At 38.1% G+C, this 20274-nt stretch overlaps 1 pseudogene; it reads left to right on the forward strand.

Annotated features, from left to right (window-relative positions):
• LOC118972044 (olfactory receptor 2T33-like) overlaps window positions 1-16289 on the forward strand; it is an 83239-nt pseudogene extending 66950 nt beyond the window's left edge.
• Window positions 16290-20274: the final 3985 nt, after the last annotated feature.

Here is a 20274-nt window from a genome sequence, read left to right on the forward strand (position 1 = left end):
AAGGTATAAAACTAGAAACAAATTCTACAAAGAAAACCAAAAGGCTCACAAACACATGGAGGCTTAACAACATGCTTCTAAATAATCAATGGATCAATGAACAAATCAAAATAGAGATCAAGGAATATATAGAAACAAATGACAACAACAACACAAAGCCCCAACTTCTGTGGGACGCAGCGAAAGCAGTCTTAAGAGGAAAGTATATAGCGATCCAGGCACACTTGAAGAAGGAAGAACAATCCCAAATGAATAGTCTAACATCGCAATCATCGAAACTGGAAAAAGAAGAACAAATAAGGCCTAAAGTCAGCAGAAGGAGGGACATAATAAAGATCAGAGAAGAAATAAACAAAATTGAGAAGAATAAAACAATAGCAAAAATCAACAAAACCAAGAGCTGGTTCTCTGAGAAAATAAACAAAATAGATAAGCCTCTAGCCAAACTTATTAAGAGAAAAAGAGAATCAACACAAATCAACAGCATCAGAAATGAGAACGGAATAATCACAACAGACACCACAGAAATACAAAGAATTATTAAACACTACTATGAAAACCTATATGCCAACAAGCTGGAAAACCTTGAAGAAATGGACAACTTCCTAGAAAAATACAACCTCCCAAGACTGACCAAGGAAGAAACACAAAAGTTAAACAAACCAATTATGAGCAAAGAAATTGAAACGGTTATCAAAAAACTACCAAATAACAAAACCCCAGGTCTGGATGGATTTACCTCGGAATTTTATCATACACAGAGAGAAGACATAATACCCATTCTCCTTAAAGTGTTCCAAAAAAGGGAAGAAGAGGGAATACTCCCAAACTCATTCTATGAAGCCAAGATCACCGTAATACCAAAACCAGGCAAAGACCCCACCAAAAAAGAAAATTACAGAAAAATATCCCTGATGAATGTAGATGCAAAAATACTCAATAAAATATTAGCAAACAGAATTCAGCAGTATATCAAAAGGATCATACACCATGACCAAGTGGGATTCATCCCAGGGATGCAAGGATGGTACAACATTCGAAAATCCATCAACATCATCCACCACATCAACAAAAAGAAAGACAAAAACCACATGATCATATCCATAGATGCTGAAAAAGCATTTGACAAAATTCAACATCCATTCATGATAAAACTCTCAGCAAAATGGGAATAGAGGGCAAGTACCTCAACATAATAAAGGCCATATATGATAAACCCACAGCCAGCATTATACTGAACAGCGAGAAGTTAAAAACATTTCCCCTGAGATCGGGAACCAGACAGGGATGCCCACTCTCCCCACTGTTATTTAACATAGTACTGGAGGTCCTAGCCACGGCAATCAGACAAAACAAAGAAATACAAGGAATCCAGATTGGTAAAGAAGAAGTTAAACTGTCACTATTTGCAGATGATATGATACTGTACATAAAAAACCCTGAAGACTCCACTCTAAAACTACTAGAACTGATATCGGAATACAGCAAAGTTGCAGGATACAAAATTAACACACAGAAATCTGTGGCTTTCCTATACACTACAATGAACCAATAGAAAGAGAAATCAGGAAAACAATTCCATTCACCATTGCATCAAAAAGAATAAAATATCTAGGAATAAACCTAACCAAAGAAGTGAAAGACTGAAAGTCACTCTTAAGAGAAATTAAAGGGGACACTAAGAAATGGAAACTCATCCCACGCTCATGGCTAGGAAGAATTAATATCGTCAAAATGGCCATCCTGCACAAAGCAATATACAGATTTCATTCAATCCGTATCAAATTACCAGCAACACTTTCAATGAACTGGAACAAATAATTCAAAAATTCATATGGAAACACCAAAGACCCCGAATAGCCAAAGCAATCCTGAAAAAAGAATAAAGTAGGGGGGATCTCACTCCCCAACTTCAAGCTCTACTACAAAGCCATAGTAATCAAGACAATTTGGTACTGGCACAAGAACCGAGCCACACACCAGTGGAACAGATTAGAGACTCCAGAAATTAACCCAAACATATATGGTCAATTAATATTTGATAAAGGAGCCATGGACATACAATGGCAAAATGACAGTCTCTTCAACAGATGGTGCTGGAAAAACTGGACAGCTACATGTAGGAGAATGAAACTGGACCATTGTCTAACCCCATATACAAAGATAAACTCAAAATGGATCAAAGACCTGAATGTAAGTCATGAAACCATTAAACTCTTGGAAAAAAACATAGGCAAAAACCTCTTAGACATAAACATGAGTGACCTCTTCTTGAACATATCTCCCCGGGCAAGGAAAACAACAGCAAAAATGAGCAAGTGGGACTACATTAAGCTGAAAAGCTTCTGTACAGTGTAAGGCACCATCAATAGAACAAAAAGGAACCCTACAGTATGGGAGAATATATTTGAAAATGACAGATCCAATAAAGGCTTGACATCCAGAATATATAAAGAGCTCACACACCTCAATAAACAAAAAACAAATAACCCAATTAAAAAATGGGCAGAGGAAGTGAACAGACAGTTCTCTAAAAAAGAAATACAAATGGCCAACAGACACATGAAAAGATGCTCCACATCGCTAATTATCAGAGAAATGCAAATTAAAACTAGAATGAGGTATCACCTCACACCCGTAAGGATAGCTGCCATCCAAAAGAGAAACAGCAACAAATGCTGGCGAGGCTGTGGAGAAAGGGGAACCCTCCTACACTGCTGGTGGGAATGTAAATTAGTTCAACCATTGTGGAAAGCATTATGGAGGTTCATCGAAATGCTCAAAACAGACCTACCATTTGACCCAGGAATTCCACTCCTAGGAATTTACCCTAAGAATGCAGCAATCAAGTTTGAGAAAGACAGATGCACCCCTATGTTTATCACAGCACTATTTACAATAGCCAAGAATTGGAAGCAACCTAAGTGTCCATCAGTAGATGAATGGATAAAGAAGATGTGGTACATATACACAATGGAATACTACTCAGCCATAAGAAGCAGAAAAATCCTACCATTTGCAGCAACATGGATGGAGCTGGAGAGTATTATGCTCAGTGAAATAAGCCAAGCGGAAAAAGAGAAATACCAAATGATTTCACTCATCTGAGGAGTATAACAACAAGGGAAAAACAGAAGGAACATAACAGCAGCAGAATTACTGAATCCAAAAATGGACTAACAGGTACCAAAGGGAAAGGAACTGCGGAGGATGCATGGGCAGGGAGGGATAAGGGGGGGTAAGTAGAAGGGGTTATTAAGATTAGCATGCATGTGTGGGGAGGGAGCAAGGGGAGGGAGGGCTATACAACACAGAGAGGACAAGTAGTGATTCTACAACATTTTGCTATGCTGATGGACAGTAACCGTTATGTGGTTTTTAGGGGGGACCTGATATAGGGGAGAGCATAGTAAACATAGTATTCTTCATGTAAGTGTAGATTAAAGAAAAAAAAAAAGAAAGAAAGAAAAGGGGGATTACTCCTTGATAGGATAAAAGTATTGGTAAATCAAAGATCAACGCATGCTTTAAATATCCTTAATGTTGATCACTTAAAGGGTGTCATATGATCAGCTATGGAGGTACTCTTTTCTGATAATATGCCTTTCTCTTAATAAAAAAAAAAAAGCAGTTCCTGAGTGGTGACCTCCAATGAGTTCTACACAGTGGTATAGAGGGCATGTCAAAGTGTGGGCAAAGGGTCTGTTTGTTTCTATGCAGAAGATCAAGGCCTAGCTTGGCTACACAGAAAATGAACTAAGATACGATATGAGGAGGAGCTTCCGGCATCAGCACTCTCTGGAGGACTTGTGCCGGGGGATGATCATCAAAAAGCATCCACAGAGATCTGGTCAATGCTGCGGTTGTGGCTGCGTCCACCCCACCTTTTCCTGGACTTGCCATAGGAATGAGGACGGAGATGTCTAGGCTGGCATGTGCATACAGTGAGACAACGAATTTGACCGGATCTGTACTGTTGGAACTCAACCAGGAGTTGGGAGGGGTGCAAGTTGTAGCGCTCCAAATCTTACGACTATAGACTATCTATGGTTAAAAAACATATGGGATGTGAACAGATCCCAGAAATGGGTCTCTTTAATTTGATTTCTCTCACACTGTTCAAGTACAGTTGGACAATATCCATCATATCATAGACAAATTTTCACAAATGCCTAGGGTGCCTAAATGGTTTTCTTGGCTTCACTGGAGGTGCCTGGTAATTATAGATTTGCTTTGTTTATGTCACCGTATTCCTATTATGTTAATATGTGCACGCAAGTAAGTTAGTAGTTTAAAACCTATACATACTTAAGGTACTCTACAAGAAGATATGTCAAAGAAATAATCAATCCTCCCATGTTTTCTTCCATATGCTTCCTCTATAGCTTTTCTTCTTCCTTCCTAATTACAACCCTTAAGTAGAATTCGTGCCTCATATCGAATTTACCAAGTATCATAATTCCTCCAGGTGGTAAAGATACCTCAAGACAAGTGCTGGGCATAGAAGCCACAGGGCATAAATCTGCAAAGAAGTAAAAAGCTAACCTTTTCAAACAATATGGCTTCTCTCTCACTTACCAACTTTACATTTCCCTGTATGGCCCCAGAAGATGACTGGTTAGCCAGAGATGGGTAAGATTCCTCAAGGGAGGAACAACCTAAGACAGGCATAGTTGCAGGGGGGCCATCAGGTGAGAAATCGGGGAACAACAGTGGTAAAGCTTAGAACCTCACCCCCGACCCTGTTTTGAGAGAAATCTTCTGCATCCGTGGATGTTTTATTGCCCTTGTCTAGCTCGGATTAGCACATAGTCTACAGGCACACACCTGATCATCTACAATTGCTCTCTTACATCACTAAACTATGTTTTCTAACTTTATCTTGCATCTACCTACCACTTCAGCATTTTATTAAAAATAAAAATAATAATAATAATAAAGGGAGAAATTTGAGATGCACATATAAATCAAGTATAAAAATCAAGTGAATATTCATATTTGACCTGATTGTTTATAGTTCATAATGCGTGATCAAAACTGAAAGTTTCTATGATGACTGCCCTTGTACTGTTCACCATGTAAGAACTTATTCACTATGTAAGAATTCGTTCACCATGTAAGAACTTGTTCGTTATGCTTCAGAAGATTGGAGACTAATGAGAATTAGGCTTGAGATGGTTTAATGATTGTGCATTGAGCATTGACCCCCCTACAGCATTTTATTGTTGTTAACAACCATTTGATCAATAAATATGAGAGATGCCCTCTCAAAAAAAAAAAATTGAAGGCTCTAATCAAGTCTTTTTAGGAATTGCATTTTTAAATGACCATTTAAAATTTTTATAAGAAATTCCCTTTTAATTGTAAAATACAAATAACAACAGTAGAAAATTTATATGTTCAAAAAAAAAAATCACAGTGACAGTGAATTTTAGCACCTGAGCCAGCAGTATAAGTAGCAAGGATGGTAAAAAGTAGAAACACCTTCCATTCCTAAGAAAAGTAATTTTCCCAGTTAGATTTCCTCACAATAATCAAAGCAGCAATCTCTGTGATGGTGAAATTCTTGCAGATACAGCAAATGTGTTGGATTGTTGTTTGTTTTGCTCTCGAACTTGAACCATGATTTCAGTGTTTGTAGTACTGTGGATTTAATTTTAATATCTCTTAGTGAGTAGACCTCAAAAGACACCTTAAAATCACAACAAAGCATTTACCCAAGAATATATGATTATATTAGGATTATCAGCAACAGAATAGATTTGAGGTATTTTGAAATCTATAGCCATTTTTAGGCTTCACAGTAAAAATGCAATCAGCGACCGAACAACTGCCCCACATTATCTACCTGTTTTATCCATGTCCCAATAAACTCTCACCAGGGGAAGGTATGTGGCTTCCTGCCTTGCTCCAAATCACGGAGATGAATATAGCACTATTTTTACTTTGGAATAGAGCAGCTTGATAAATGTAATCATTGGACAAAGGTCAAGCCATCAGAAACCAGCATTAGTAACAAAATTACCAAGTATCCTCCACCCTCTTGTCTCGTCAGTGATCAAGCTCAAACATGAGGGGATCTTGCCACTCCTCACTGGAAACCATCCATGGTTTTCCCTCCACTCGCTGTTAACAGTTAATGATTTCCCATGACCTGCGCCGTGCCCCGATTCTTCCAGCCACTTTCTCTTTCCCTCAGCTCTTCATCGCTTTTACCTGCTCCCCTGGAGCTGCACTGGACTCTCGCCTGTAACACCCCGACCTCGTGCTCCTCACAGACCCACTGCCAGCCACTCTCCCTGTGAGGGGGCTCTCCTCTGCTCCTCACACACCAGCACTTCTCTCCAAGGGGGTTTATTACTTGTGTTCCTTTCTCACTGTCTTTCAGAGAGTGATGCCTATAAACTGAACAAATGTTTATTGAACAAATAAATTGAAACCATGGAAGAAATTGCAGACGCACACACAAAACCCTTGAATTCTAGTTAATATTGTACTAAACAAATATCTTTGAATTTTTAGTAGACCATTTTTAGCATTTTACATTGCTCAAATCCACAGATAAAAGGAATTCTTCCCAGTTGTATTAATCCACTATTATGTCATCAAAACCCACATAAGACTGTACCATGCAAAAGTAACAGAGTAGAATCATATCCACAAATGATACCACACCACTCTCACGTGCAAAGATGAAGGCAAAACTCATATAAACAGTAACAATTGAAATCCAGCTCCAGATTTACAGATGCTGAAAATGAACAGTGAAAAATAAATAATTTTTAGAAAGACCTTGAATAAATCCACATTTCAGATTAACTTTTCTTCCCCTGTGTAATTCTCCCTCTATTCCTCAATCTTCTTTCCTCCCTTCCTCCCACCCTCCTTATTTCTTCTTTTATGTTTGTCAGATAACTATGTTTTCATCCAACTTCATTCATGTATAACTAACAATTTTGTAAATACTTAAGGTGTATAACATGGTAATTTTACAAATATATACATTCTGAAATATCACCACAATCTAGATAATTAACATATCTATCACCTCTAATACTTGCCATTTTCTCTTCTTTTTTCCTCCTTTTGTATTGACAATACTTGAAGTATATAATCTTAGCAAATTTAAGTATACAGTTAAGAACCATTAGCTCTTTTCACATTGTTGTACATTATATCTCCAGAACTTTTTCATCTTCTGTAAGTAGAACTTTGTACCCTTGACCATTATTTCCCCATTTCCCCCTCCCCAAGTCCCTGGTGGCCAACATTGAACTCTCTATTTCAATGAGTTTGACGATTTTATTCCACTTATAAGTGAGATCACACATATTTGTCTTTCTGCATCTGGTTTACTTCATTTAGTGTGATATACTCCAGTTCTTTCATCTGGCCTTAAATGACAGGATCTTCTTTTTCTTTAAGGCTGAAAAATATTAAATTGTGTATATAAACTACATTTTCTTTATTTGTCAGTTGACAGATATCCAGTTGGCTTCCATATTTGGCTATTGTGAGTAATGCTGCATTGAATGGGGAAGTAGATCTCTATGAGATACTGATTCCATTTCCTTTGGCTCTGTTAGGGGCTGAGTTCATTCTCCTCAGTCCTTGTCCCTGCCACACCAAAGAATTGAAAGGCAGACATACAATAGCGAAGCAGAGGGTAAGTCTTATTTGAATACACTCCATGGGAGGAATGGGCCAGAATTAAGGTAGACAAAGGCCTCGATCTGTTAGGCAGGAGGCTTATGTATTGCGTAAGCCTGGTTAGAAGGCACCTCTTTGACCAGGTGGGGTCATTTGATGGACAGGTCTTCCTATACAGTCATCCCTCTCAGTGCATGTCCTTCCCCATGCTGAGATGTGATCTGAGCAGTTCTTAGTTCTGTCTGTTGGCATCTGGTTGGGGAGGGACTTCTCTTCCAGCAAAGCCTTTGTGGTCCCCGACCTGAGCAGAGTTTGGGTGGGTTTTTCTTTGAACCTTATCTTTCCTTTATTGGCTGCTCATGCCTATCTTTCTACCTCACTTTCCTACCAGATGAATACCTTGAAGAGGGGTTGTTGCATCATAAGTTAGTTCTATTTTTAATTTTGATATTTTGAAGACCCTCTATTCTTTTTCCATAGTGGATGCACCAATTTACCTTCCCACTAACAGGTGCAAGAGTTCCCTTTTCTTAATATCTTCAACAGCATGCATGGTTATCTCTTGTCTTTTTGATAATAACCTTTCTAACGAATGGGAGGTGAGATGTCACTGTGGTTTTGATTTGAAATTGAGCATCTTTTTATATACCAGTTAGCAATGTGTACATGTTTTTTGAGAAATGTCTACTCAAGTCCTTTCATTCTTTTTAAAAAATTGGGCTGTCTTATGTTTTTGGTGTCATCCAATGAATCATTGTCCAAACAAATATTAAGAAAAAGAAATCCCTGTTTCTTGTAGCAGTTTTACAGTTGCTGGTCTTGGCATAAGCTTTTAATCCATTTTGAGTTAATGTATGTTGGTGTGATATAGGGTGTAATTTTATTCTTTTGCAGCCTTATACCCAGTTTTACCAACAGAATTTATTGAAGAGATTATTGTTTCTTCATTGTGTGTTATTAACACGTTCATAGAATATCAATTTAACAGATAGGTAGATTTATTTCTGGGCCCTCTATTTTGTTCCTTTGGCCTATATATCTGTTTTGATGCCTGGACCTTACTGTTTTGATTGCTATATTTTTATAATATATTATAAAACAGGAGGTATGATGCCTCAATTTAGTTCTTTTTCAGAATTTCTTTGGTTATTTGGGGACTTTTGAGGTTCCATTTAAATTTAATTAACAAAGTTAAGGCAATGTCATTAAGATACTGATAAGGAATGCATTCAATTCACAGGCCACTTTGGTAACATAAAAATCTTAGCAATATTATTTCCTATCCATGAGCACAGTATATCTTATTATTTATCTGCATCTTTAATTTTCTCTCTCAGTTGTCCATAATTATTCTTGTGTATGTCTTTCACTTCTTTTGGTAAGTATCTTCCACAGCATTTCTTTTTTTATTGTTGCATTGTGAATAGGATTGTTTTTCTAATTTTTGATATTTTATTGTTTGTTATAGAAACATACCACATTTTGTATATTGATTTTGCATTCAGCAACATTAGTGAATTTATTAGTACTCTTTTTTAAAGTGAGTCTCTTGGTGTTACATATTTATATGTGATACATCATCTGCAAAAACAGCCTATTTATTTTCTTCTTTTTCCTATTTGGATGTCTGTTATTTATTTTTCTTGTCTAACTGCTCTGTGTTGGACTTTCACTATTATTCGGAAAAGAAGTGGTGAGAGTTGGCAACATTGCACCAGATCTTAGAGGGGAAACTTTCTGTTGTCCCTCTTAATTATGGTTTGAGCTTTAGGTTCTCATAGGTGGCCTTAATTGTACTGAGATAAGATCCTTCTAATTTTTTGAGAATTCTTATGATAAATATATGTTGTCCTTTGTCAAATGCTGTTACTGTGTCTATTGAGATGGCCATATGTTTTTATTCCAGCTTTATTGGTATATAATTCACAAATATTTTATTTAAGGTACAGAATTTATAATTTGATAATTTGATATCATTATATTCTGTGAAATGACTGCCACAATCAAGATAATTATCACACCCATCATCTTACACAGTTACCACTTTTTTGTGCATTCTCTTAGCAAATTTCAGTATACACCATAGTACTGTTAACTAAAATCCCAAAGCTGTACATTGGATGCCCAAATTTTTTCACCTTATAAACGAATGTTTTCACTCTTTGTCTATCATCTCCCCCATTTTCCTGATACCCTAGGCCCTGGTAGTCACCATTCTAACTCTGCTTCCATGAGCTAGACATTTTGAGATTCTTATCAGTAAAATCATACAGTATTTGTCATACTGTGTCTGGTTTAACAGCCATAATGTCCTCTAGATTCATACATGTTGTCCAAATGGCAAAATTTATTTTAGTCCCTGAATAGTCCCTGTGTGTGTGTGTGTGTGTGTGTGTGTGTGTGTGTGTGTGTGGACATCTATATCCCATTTCCTTTTTCTCCTTATAGATTGTTGGACAAGTAGGTTGTTTTCATGTCTTGGATATTGTGAATGATGCTACAATAAACATGGGAGAGTGGATATATTATTTTTAGATATATACTTAGAAGAGAAGCTGATGTATCATATGGTAGTTGTTTTTATTTTTTGAGGAACTTACAATTTTCAATAAATGCTGTACCAGTTTACATTTCTGACAGCATACAAGAAATCCTTAATCTCCACATCCTTGCCAATTCTTATCTTTTGTTGTTTTGTTAATAACCATCCTATTATTTCATTGCTGTTTGATTTTTATTTATATGATGATAACTGATATTAACCAATTTTTCATATACCTGCTGGCCTTTTGTATGTCTTCATTGAAGAAGTTTCTACTCAGGTTTACTGCTCATTTTTAAATCAAGTTTTGTGAGGTATTTTGCTCCTGAGTTATAGGACTTCCTTCTATATTCTAGATTTAACACCTTACCAGATATATGATTTATATATAATCTTCCCTTCCTTAATTTTCCACTATAGTTTTCATTATTCATTCCTTTTATGTGCAGAGTATTTTTAGTTTGCTTTAGTCTCAATATTTTTTTTTGCTCTTTTTCTTCAGTATATTTGCTGTCATATTCAAAAATCATTGCCCATGTCGGTATAAGTTTTCCCCATATTTTACTTTAAGTGTTTTGTATTTTCAGGTCTTGTATTTAAGTCTTTCATCCATTTTTAGTTACTTCTTATGTAGGAATAGATTATGTCAAATTTCATTCTTTTGCATTTGACTATCCAGTTTTCTTTATACAATTTATTGAAGATATTTTCTTTATTGTTTTCTGTTTGAGTCCTTGTCAAAGATTAGTTGTTAACATATGCAACGCTTTATTCTTTTCCATTTGTCCATAACTCTTAACTCCATGACCATACCGTTTTGATTACAGTAGATTTATAACTTATATATTGGATTCTTTGGGAGAGGAGACTCTTTTTTCTTATGTCCAATTTTCAACCAAAATCACAAGTTTTGCAAGTAATCAAAATTATGTATTATGATAGGAATAACAGCTGAACCTACCCATGAAGGAACGCAGGCAGTAGATGTAAGACAATGATTTTTTAAATTGCCTTACATATGTTAAAAAGCTAAAGGAAAGACATGGAAAAGCAACTGAAGGAAAATAATATGGACAAAGAATATTAACAAAAAGACAGTAATTGTACTAAAGAGCTAAACAGATTATTAAAAATTAACTGTTTTGAAACAAAATCAGTAAAGGTTTCCAACAGCATACATTAACAGGCAGGAAAAATAATTGAATGCATTTGCGAATAGACATTTGAACTTTTGAGGCTGAGGAAAAAAGACACAAGAATGAAAAAGATGAACAGAGCCTAAGGAAAATTTTGGAGAACACCAAGCGGAATAATGCATGCAGTGTGGGAATCCCAGAAATGAAAGAGAGAGAGAAAGGGCCACAGAGATTATTTGAAGAAATAATAACTGAAACCTTCTCAGAATCGAGGAAATACTTAAATCTGCAAATCCAGAAATGTCAGTGAACTTCACATAGGCACCCGCTGAGATGCTTTATAATCAAACTGTTGAAAGACAAAAGAGACGGTCTTGCAAGCAGCAGGAGAAGAGTGACATTTGAAAGGAGCACACACCGAAAAGACTATGAAGGAATCTGCTGGCAGAAAACCCATAGAACAGTAGGCAGCCAAATTACATATTTAAGGTGCCCAAAGGAAAAAGAAAATAAAACTGCCAACTGAGAGCTATATCTGAAAACTGTCCTTCAAACATGAAGGAGAAATTAAAAGAGCCCCAGAAAATCAACACTGAGAGACTCATTACTTCAAAACCTCCCCTAAAGCAATGTTAAACTGAGTTTTTTGTTGTGAAATGAAAAGACACTAGAGAGTAATTATATGCTTTACAACGTAATTAAGTTCCAGGAAATGGAAATAAGTAGGCAAATGCAAAAATAAGTCTTATGAACTTTATGGCACCCACAAACCTAAAGCCTATAACAGATACACAAAAAACTGAAAAAGAGAAATCCAAACACAACACTAAAGAAAACCATCAAAAAACAAAGGAAGAGTATAAGAGAGGAAGAAAGGAACAGAGAACTACAAAAATAACCTGAAAAGAATGAATAAAATGGCAATAATTACATGTGTATCAATAATGATCTTTAATGGAAATGGACTGAATGCATAAATCAAAAGACATAGGTGACAAAATGGATAAAGAAACAAGACTCATTTATATGGTGCTTACAAGAGACTCATTTCAGACCTTAAGACATACACAGACTGAAAGTGAAGGGGTGGAAAAACATATTTCATGCAAATAACAGGGAGAAAAAAGTAGGAGTAGCAGTACCTATATCAGACAAAATAGTCTTCATAATAAAGAAACAACAAAGATGGACATTCTATAATAATAAGGGGATACACCCAAGAGGATATAACAAATATAAACTTCTATGCATCCAACACAGGAGCACCTAAATATGTAAAACAAATACTAACAAAACTAAAGGGGGCATAGACTGCAACCTCTTCATATTAGGGGACTTCAACAAGCCACTTACATGAGCAGATCAACCAGGCACAAAAATAAATAACAAAACAGGAATGGAACAATACATTAGATCAGATGGACTTAACATATATCTACAGTACAGTCCAGCCAAAAGCAGCAGGATACACATAATCCTCTTGGTAATCACTAATCTATCGCTTTCTTTGGAAAATTGAATTATTTGTAAGGAAAAGTACAGTGTCACATAAACATGACAGGAAGTCATTTTACTCTGCATCTACCTGTACTACCATAAATACAGGTAAAAGAAGTAGAAACTAGAGGCTTATTGAAAAGATAATTACCACCTGGCAATAACTGAGATGCGCTATATTTTATTTGTTGATGCTGTACCTCAGATTACCTTGTGCAAAAATTTATTTTGGCAAGTCTTAATCAATTACTTAGCCAATTAACCAGTTCAGTACTCAGTTAATTAAATGAGGTAATTAACTTGTCAATTAACAATTGAACAGTTTAATAAAGTATGTCTCCTACTTTTAAGGATGTGTGATTGCTGGTAACAAAATGTGAAACCTGTCAGTAAGATCAATTATTTTTATGTTCCTTAGAGTTATGTTCATTTAAGAAATTATAAACTTCTTGCTATATATATATATATATATAAATATATATATATTTATTTATTTATTTATTTAAATTCAGCCTCACTTTGTAAGTATATATTACGTATAAATATTGACTGTTGAGATGTCTCTAAATTGATACTAGGTCCCTATAATCAGGAATCCAGTTCATGAGAATGTGAGTATAGTGGTAAGTGCTCTGAGCAGTATATGTGGTAGCTAGAAGCCTGGTGTACTGAGAACATAGCCATTTTGCTTTCCTCACCAGGAAACTAAGTTTTTTGTCTGCCTTTAGTTTTGTATATTTTTTAATTAAAAAATTAATTCATCATGATATTGAAAGAAATTTTGAGATACTATATTAAGAAAAACTGTGAGAAACATGCAGAATTTTAATTATGAAATATTCCACATCAATATTAAATGCATGACCTTGAAAATCTTTAACACTAAAGTACCTAAGCATTGGGAAACAGTTACCTCCTAACACCATGAGTAAACATGTGGCATACTGACAAAATATACAAAAATAATAAAATGTAATTTGTATTATTATATATACATATTATCAAATTAATATGGATCAAATAATATCAAAATTCATCAACCTGTACACTAAAATTCGATCATTTTACTGTATGTACCTCAGTAAATTGTTAAAAATATAGTATATACATAAAGAAACAAAAAATGTGTAATAACACCAGAGGCAGATGGAATGCTAAGGCAAATGTCTTGGGAAGTGAAAGATTACATTTGTAACTGCCCCTGCAAATCTCATTTTTTGGCTCTGTCATTTGACCAGTTTCTCAAGGAAAGACTCTGGCTTTTCAGCAGCTCTCATTTCCTAATTGTTCTTTGTCTTCCAGGCATGACTGGGGCCATGGAAAAAGCAAACGGCACCCCAGGGATGAACTTCATTCTTCTAGGGCTCTTCAGCCACACGCCCTCCTCCTCTCCCTGGCGCTCACGATCTTCCTCAGCTCCCTGCTGGGCAACGGCCTCATGATCCTGCTCACCCTCCGGGACCCCGGGCTGCACACCCCCATGCGCTTCCCGCTGAGCCAGCTCCCCCTCATGGACCTGATGCTGGCGGCCACCACTGTGCCCGATGGCAGCCAGCCACCTGCTGGGCACCAGGTCCATCTCTCCCGCTGGCTGCGGAGCCCAGATCTTCCTGTGACTCACTCTGGGAGGGGGCGAGTGCTCCCTCCTAGCAGCCATGGCCTATGACCGCTACGTGGCCATCTGTCACCCCCTGCTACATGGTCCTCATGAATCAGAGGCTCTGCTTGCACATGAGCGCAGGCTCCTGGCTTCTGGGAGCCGCGGATGGGCTGATGCAGGCCGCGGCCACCCTGAGCTTCCCTTACTGCCGCCCCTGGGAAATCAACCACTTCTTCTGTGAGGCACCATCTCTCGTGCGCCTTGCCTGCGCTGACACCGTGGTTTTTGAGTTCTTCATGTATGTGTGCTGCGTCCTGATGCTCTTGATCCCTCTGTCTCTCATTCTGGCCTCCTACAGTCTCATCCTGGCTGCTGTGTTGCTCATGAAGTCAAACAGCCTGGAGGAAGGCCTCTGCCACCTGCTCCTCCCACCTGGCCGTTGTGGGGCTCTTCTTCGGCACCATCATGTTCACCTCCATGCCGCCCAAATCCCACCATTCAGTGGCCCACGACAAGGTGGTATCTGCTTTTTACACCGTCTTCACGTCTGTGCTGAACCCTCTTACTCACAGTGTGAGGAGTAAGGATGTTAAGGGTGCTCTGAGAAAGTGGATAGAGAAATATTTTATGTGATATCATAATATTAAGCATGATTTGACAAAATGGAATCACCCAAATAAGATTTAGGTTTCAGAATTCATGTTGTATCAATTTGATTACTTTTGCTCTCCTAGTTTACATTTCATTTTTTTAAAAATTAAGTAACTCCATATGGCAAATCTATTATAAATTTCATTTTTTCTGTTGTCATACCTTGGGGTGGAGTTTTTGTTCTGAATTTTGTAGCTCAGTAAGAAGAGCGAGTATTTGAGGCACTAATTAACATGATATGCTCCACATATTACAAAACTCAGAACAAAAACTTTACCCCAAGAGATAACCCACATAATTTGTGTTTTTATACATATAATGGAAATCATTAGTGATGATGAAGAATTATTCAAAGTCCATAATAATTTTGAAAAAAGACAATATAGATCCTAACTTCATATAATGATGATAATTAAATTTCAAATGAAACACATAAGCAACATGAATAACAAGCACAAATCATATAGAAATATTCATCTAAGTATTTTCTAGGGCAAAATTTTCTGTAACTGTGTGATTGAACAAAAATCCTTAAAAGGCATATTTGATTAAATATATTTTTAAGTATTAAAATATGTAACATTTTTGAAGAGAATTAATCAACCTGTTTAACAACTAACACAAATTAAAAAGTAACTCGTAAGTGATGAAATGTACCACATAAATTAACAAAGATAATATGTTTATTCACAACAAAAATTAAGAAGAAAAAAATGCAGGTAATTTTTTCAGTATTTAAATGAATAAATATCTACTTGCTTTCACTGTTATCCAGATGAAAATAACCATCATTGATCACCAGGAGAGCAAAAGGCTATAGGTTTCATCCTTTAATTTTTTTGATTACTGAAGGGCTTGGATCTGTAGCCTTGGAGAATTCTAATACTTGTAAATATCTGCAACTGTGTTTTAGTCAAACAGAAAAAAACCTACACCCTACACATTTTGATTTGAAGATCTCAGTTTAGATATGAAGGAAACCAAATAAAGTATTCTCTTGACAAAAATTGTTAAATTCCCAAATTTAATGATGTTGGAGAGAACTGTCACATCTCATTCATCTAACTATTCCACATTATCTCAAAACACCATCTTTGCATCTCTGAAAGAAGAAACATGTTTCTCCATAGCACAAACCATTATAAGATTTTGTTCTTATTGAACATCAGAGCTTTGAAGATGAAATACCAGAATAAAAGTTTGCATTATATCATCTTTTTCTCTATTAATTTAAATGGATTATATGGGAATAAAACTAAATGTTATGTAAACATATGACTTCACATATCACTCTAACATAATTCATTATAAGTACATGCAACATAAATTTTGGTAGTATATTCCAGGCTTTGGGATTTATGTTTTATGCTTCTACCAATTGAAAAGGACTCATGAAAGAATACTTGATCAATATGCAGGTTGACATTTGAGCTTCCATGAAGTAATCTATGCTTTTAAATTCTAATATATCTTAATACTCACCTATTGACATGGAGATGGACTACTTCTCTCCAGCCCATGGAGACACTGATTGACATGGAGATGAACTAAGGCCAGGCAAGGGATTCTGGAAATATTGCAATTTTACCCATAGCCCACCCCTCCAGAAATCTCACCTCACAATCTACAAGTTTCCCATCTTCCACAATGGCCCCTGGGTGAGAAAACTGGAGCACTGTAACCAGACTAATAACATACCAAGGACCCCTTCCCAGTTTCCAAGAATTAGGAGTGTAACTCTGGGAAGAGGAAATCCTGGGGCAAAATACCTAGCTGAAACTGAAATCAGTCAAAGGGAGAAATAAAGTTTAAAACTGCTTACAAACTGCAGTCTGGGGGCCATCTCTCTCATCTCCTGCAGAAGCAAGTGAACCTTCCCCCCAATCTCTCAGGTTCAGATAAGCCCTCAGTTGCCCAGGAAATTGCCCATTGATGTAGGGATAACTACTTCTCTCCACCCCTTAGGAACACCTGTTCATATGGATATGCACGAAAACCAGGCGAGAGATTCTGGATTATTACAATTTTACCCACAGGCCACCTCTCCAGAAATTTTGCCTTACAATCTATTCACTCCCCATCTTCTGCAATGTCCCCTGAGCAAGAAAACTGGAGCACTGTGACCAGATTAATGACATACAATAGCAACAACAATAAAATAATGATAATCCTCAAGCAGGAAGATTCAGCTAGGTTCAGAGTTAGTCCATAGCTTGCCCATTGCAGAGGCAGTGAGTAGCTGAATGGGTTGGGAGTTCAGAACAATAATCATATGGCAGCTGAGGCCAGGGGACAGTCTAGGCCACAGGGAATATAGAAGAAAATGAACTTATGGGTGATAAGACATGTTTTAATGACATGAGCAAGGCAACTCTTGTCCATCAGGTAGGATGCATGCAAGAGAGTGTCCCTATGACAGGACAGTGGCAGGAATGGGATCTCATCCTGGTCTAGTATATCAGACTTTCACTCACCTCCCTGTGGGAGTTACAGATGGGTCAATGTATAGGGCTACGGGAGGTACATGCACTGGCCATAAAGATAAAACAAAACTTCCTTGTAAGATGCTCTTACCTCCTGGATGTTTTGGGTACCCTACCATCATGTACTTTGGGGGCCATTTTTCTGTTACTCTAGGAACAAACAGGAGGCCAGCTTCCAGACTTTTACTCCAAAGTTCCAGAAGGGCCAGTCATCACTGGTCCATGTGTCAAAATGTCCAGGACCACACCTACTCAACAGAGTCTCCAGGGTTTAACGCAGCAGGGGCTGGCAGAAGGATGTTGCTCTGCTGGCCATATCCTGGCTTTAATAACTCCTCTTTGGTTTGCACACACAGTTGTACAGGAGGGGTAGCAAGAGGACATGTGTGAACATGTCCACAGGGCTCAAGGATCCTTTTTGGCGCTTCTCATTCAATCTCTGTAGCGCTGTCCATAAGCAAACTGAACAGCCCATAGCCTATTGGTGTCTGACTTCAGGCCAGATTTCAACAAACCGTTGTAGCTCTCTGTCATGCCTTTCCCAGGAGGGTTATATGGTACATGAAACTTTCACTTTATTCTTAATTGCTACAGCTGTTCTTGTAACAGATGTCCAGTAAAGTGGGTGCCTTGATCACTCTCAGTCACCTGTGGCTGGTTATAGGCTGTAAGAGATGCTCTATGCTCATTTGCTGATCTGCATGACGTACAGGAAAAGCAACCAACAGGCCAGTAGCTGTGCCCACACAAGTCATGGCATAAGGAAATCCTTCTGATATGGGCAGAAGCCCAGTATATCTATCTGCCACCTGACAAGGGGTATCAGCCCCTTTACTATTGTCCCATGTTGCTGTAGGATTTGTATGAGCGTAGAAGGCAGTCCTTCTGGGCTCTTCTGACTTTTTTAAAGGTCAAAGGCAAGCCCCACTGATGGGGTGCAGCCCACATGGACTTTGTCCCTCATGCAACAAATACTGATGTAACCATTGAGCTATATCAGAAGCAGGCAATCCTCTTATCCAATGCACCTGGGCCAATGTGTCTGCTTCATCATTCTCTGGGGTTGCCAAAGGCAAATGGCCAGTCACATGATATACAGTAACTGTCATAGTCTGACCGAGGCCCATAGGTCTTGACACAATTCTTGTCCCCAAAGGGACCAGTGACCAACCATCCAGGTGGCATGGTACCAGGTTGGTAACCACAGGGTCAAGCCCTGATAGATTTGTCAGTACAGACAGCTATAGGGGAGGGCTCCTGCCCACAACTCAGTCCATTGACTGCTCTTCCCCTCTCCATTCTCCATCCATATTGTCTCAGTCTTAGGATGGAAAGCCACAGTCTTCCGCATCAAGGGCTGCCCATGTTGGGGGCAAGAATAGTTAGTAGGGACCCAAAGAGAGATGAAGAAGTGGTATGGAGCACCAGATTTCTCATTTCTGCAGTGAGCAACTCATCAGGCACAAATATTATAGGTATTTTTCATGCCCAACTGCCATAACCCCTGCTGGAGCTCTTCATACAATTTCCAGTTAGTGGGCAAGTATGGTAAATCACCCTGATTAAGCCAAATTGCTCTGATGGCTCCTTTCAAGCAAAAAGGAGAGCCTGATTGCCTGAGGTGTGATGGGCACTTTGCATTCTCTGCTGGACAGAAGGGTGTGTCATCAGGGAAGCCAGTTTACCCGTTTCTGAACCTGACATATCAATGTTTTTCACCCCCATATTCTGGAGATGCAAAAGCCATGTAGGCAGAAGTTCCAACAGATTCTGCCAAAACTGGATGCTTATATCCACCAGCTTATTCTGGATATAGGGGCAGAGCATGGAGTGCTCCACACCCAGGGAGGCAGCTGTTCCTCCCGCTCAGGAGCCTGTGGTGGTTGCATTTTTATTTTCTTAATTACAGCCAGGTGGGCCTTTAATATAAGAGGGACTGGGTCCTCAGGCAGTGGCCTCTGCAACAGTTCTGCCCTGGACTTCATCCCTCATCCTCTCCCAACAGGTCCTCTACAATCCCCCAGGCTGAAGTCACTGCTCTTTCCTCCCCCTCCCCCACAGGAGGATTCTCCTGCAACATGGATTTTCCTGCTGCCTCCTCCCTGGCTGCTTATTCACCTTCCAAGGGCACAATCTGTGTTCTCAATAACTGTCTCTTTCTTAAGGGCATCATACCATAGGTCATTGCCCAGCTCCTCCAAGCAACACCAAAGCCTGTCTTTCTCCTCAATAACCCTTTCCACTATTTCTGAGAAACAAGTATCCCACAATCCCAGCTACCACATAGCCAGTCAGGGCTTCTAAGCAGTCTTCTATCTCATGGTGACAGGGATGGCATCTGCTGTCCTCAGCCCTCTCCACCCAGTGCTCCCAGAAAGGAGAAATGAAGTCAGTAGGTACCTGTTGTGCAATGACATATTGAACACTTGAGAAGGATCAATGGACACACACCACTCAGTCCCCTGACTGAACAGAATCATTATGCATGAAATGAAACATTGAGATTAGAAAACTTATGTAAAATTTCTAATATCAAAAATGCCAGACAGTGAGGTGTCTTCTAGGCTCACTACTCCACTGCCCCAATTAACATTAAAAATTCACCATATCTCACTTGATATTTAACTCTCAGGCAAAGATTTCCTAATTTCACATAGTACCTAACTCTAAGGCACAGATAATAAGTACATTGTTTATTATAATAAAATCTGCAGA

The sequence above is a fragment of the Manis javanica genome, chromosome 14 (assembly GCF_040802235.1).
Source record: "Manis javanica isolate MJ-LG chromosome 14, MJ_LKY, whole genome shotgun sequence".
Taxonomy (NCBI): Eukaryota; Metazoa; Chordata; class Mammalia; order Pholidota; family Manidae; genus Manis; species Manis javanica.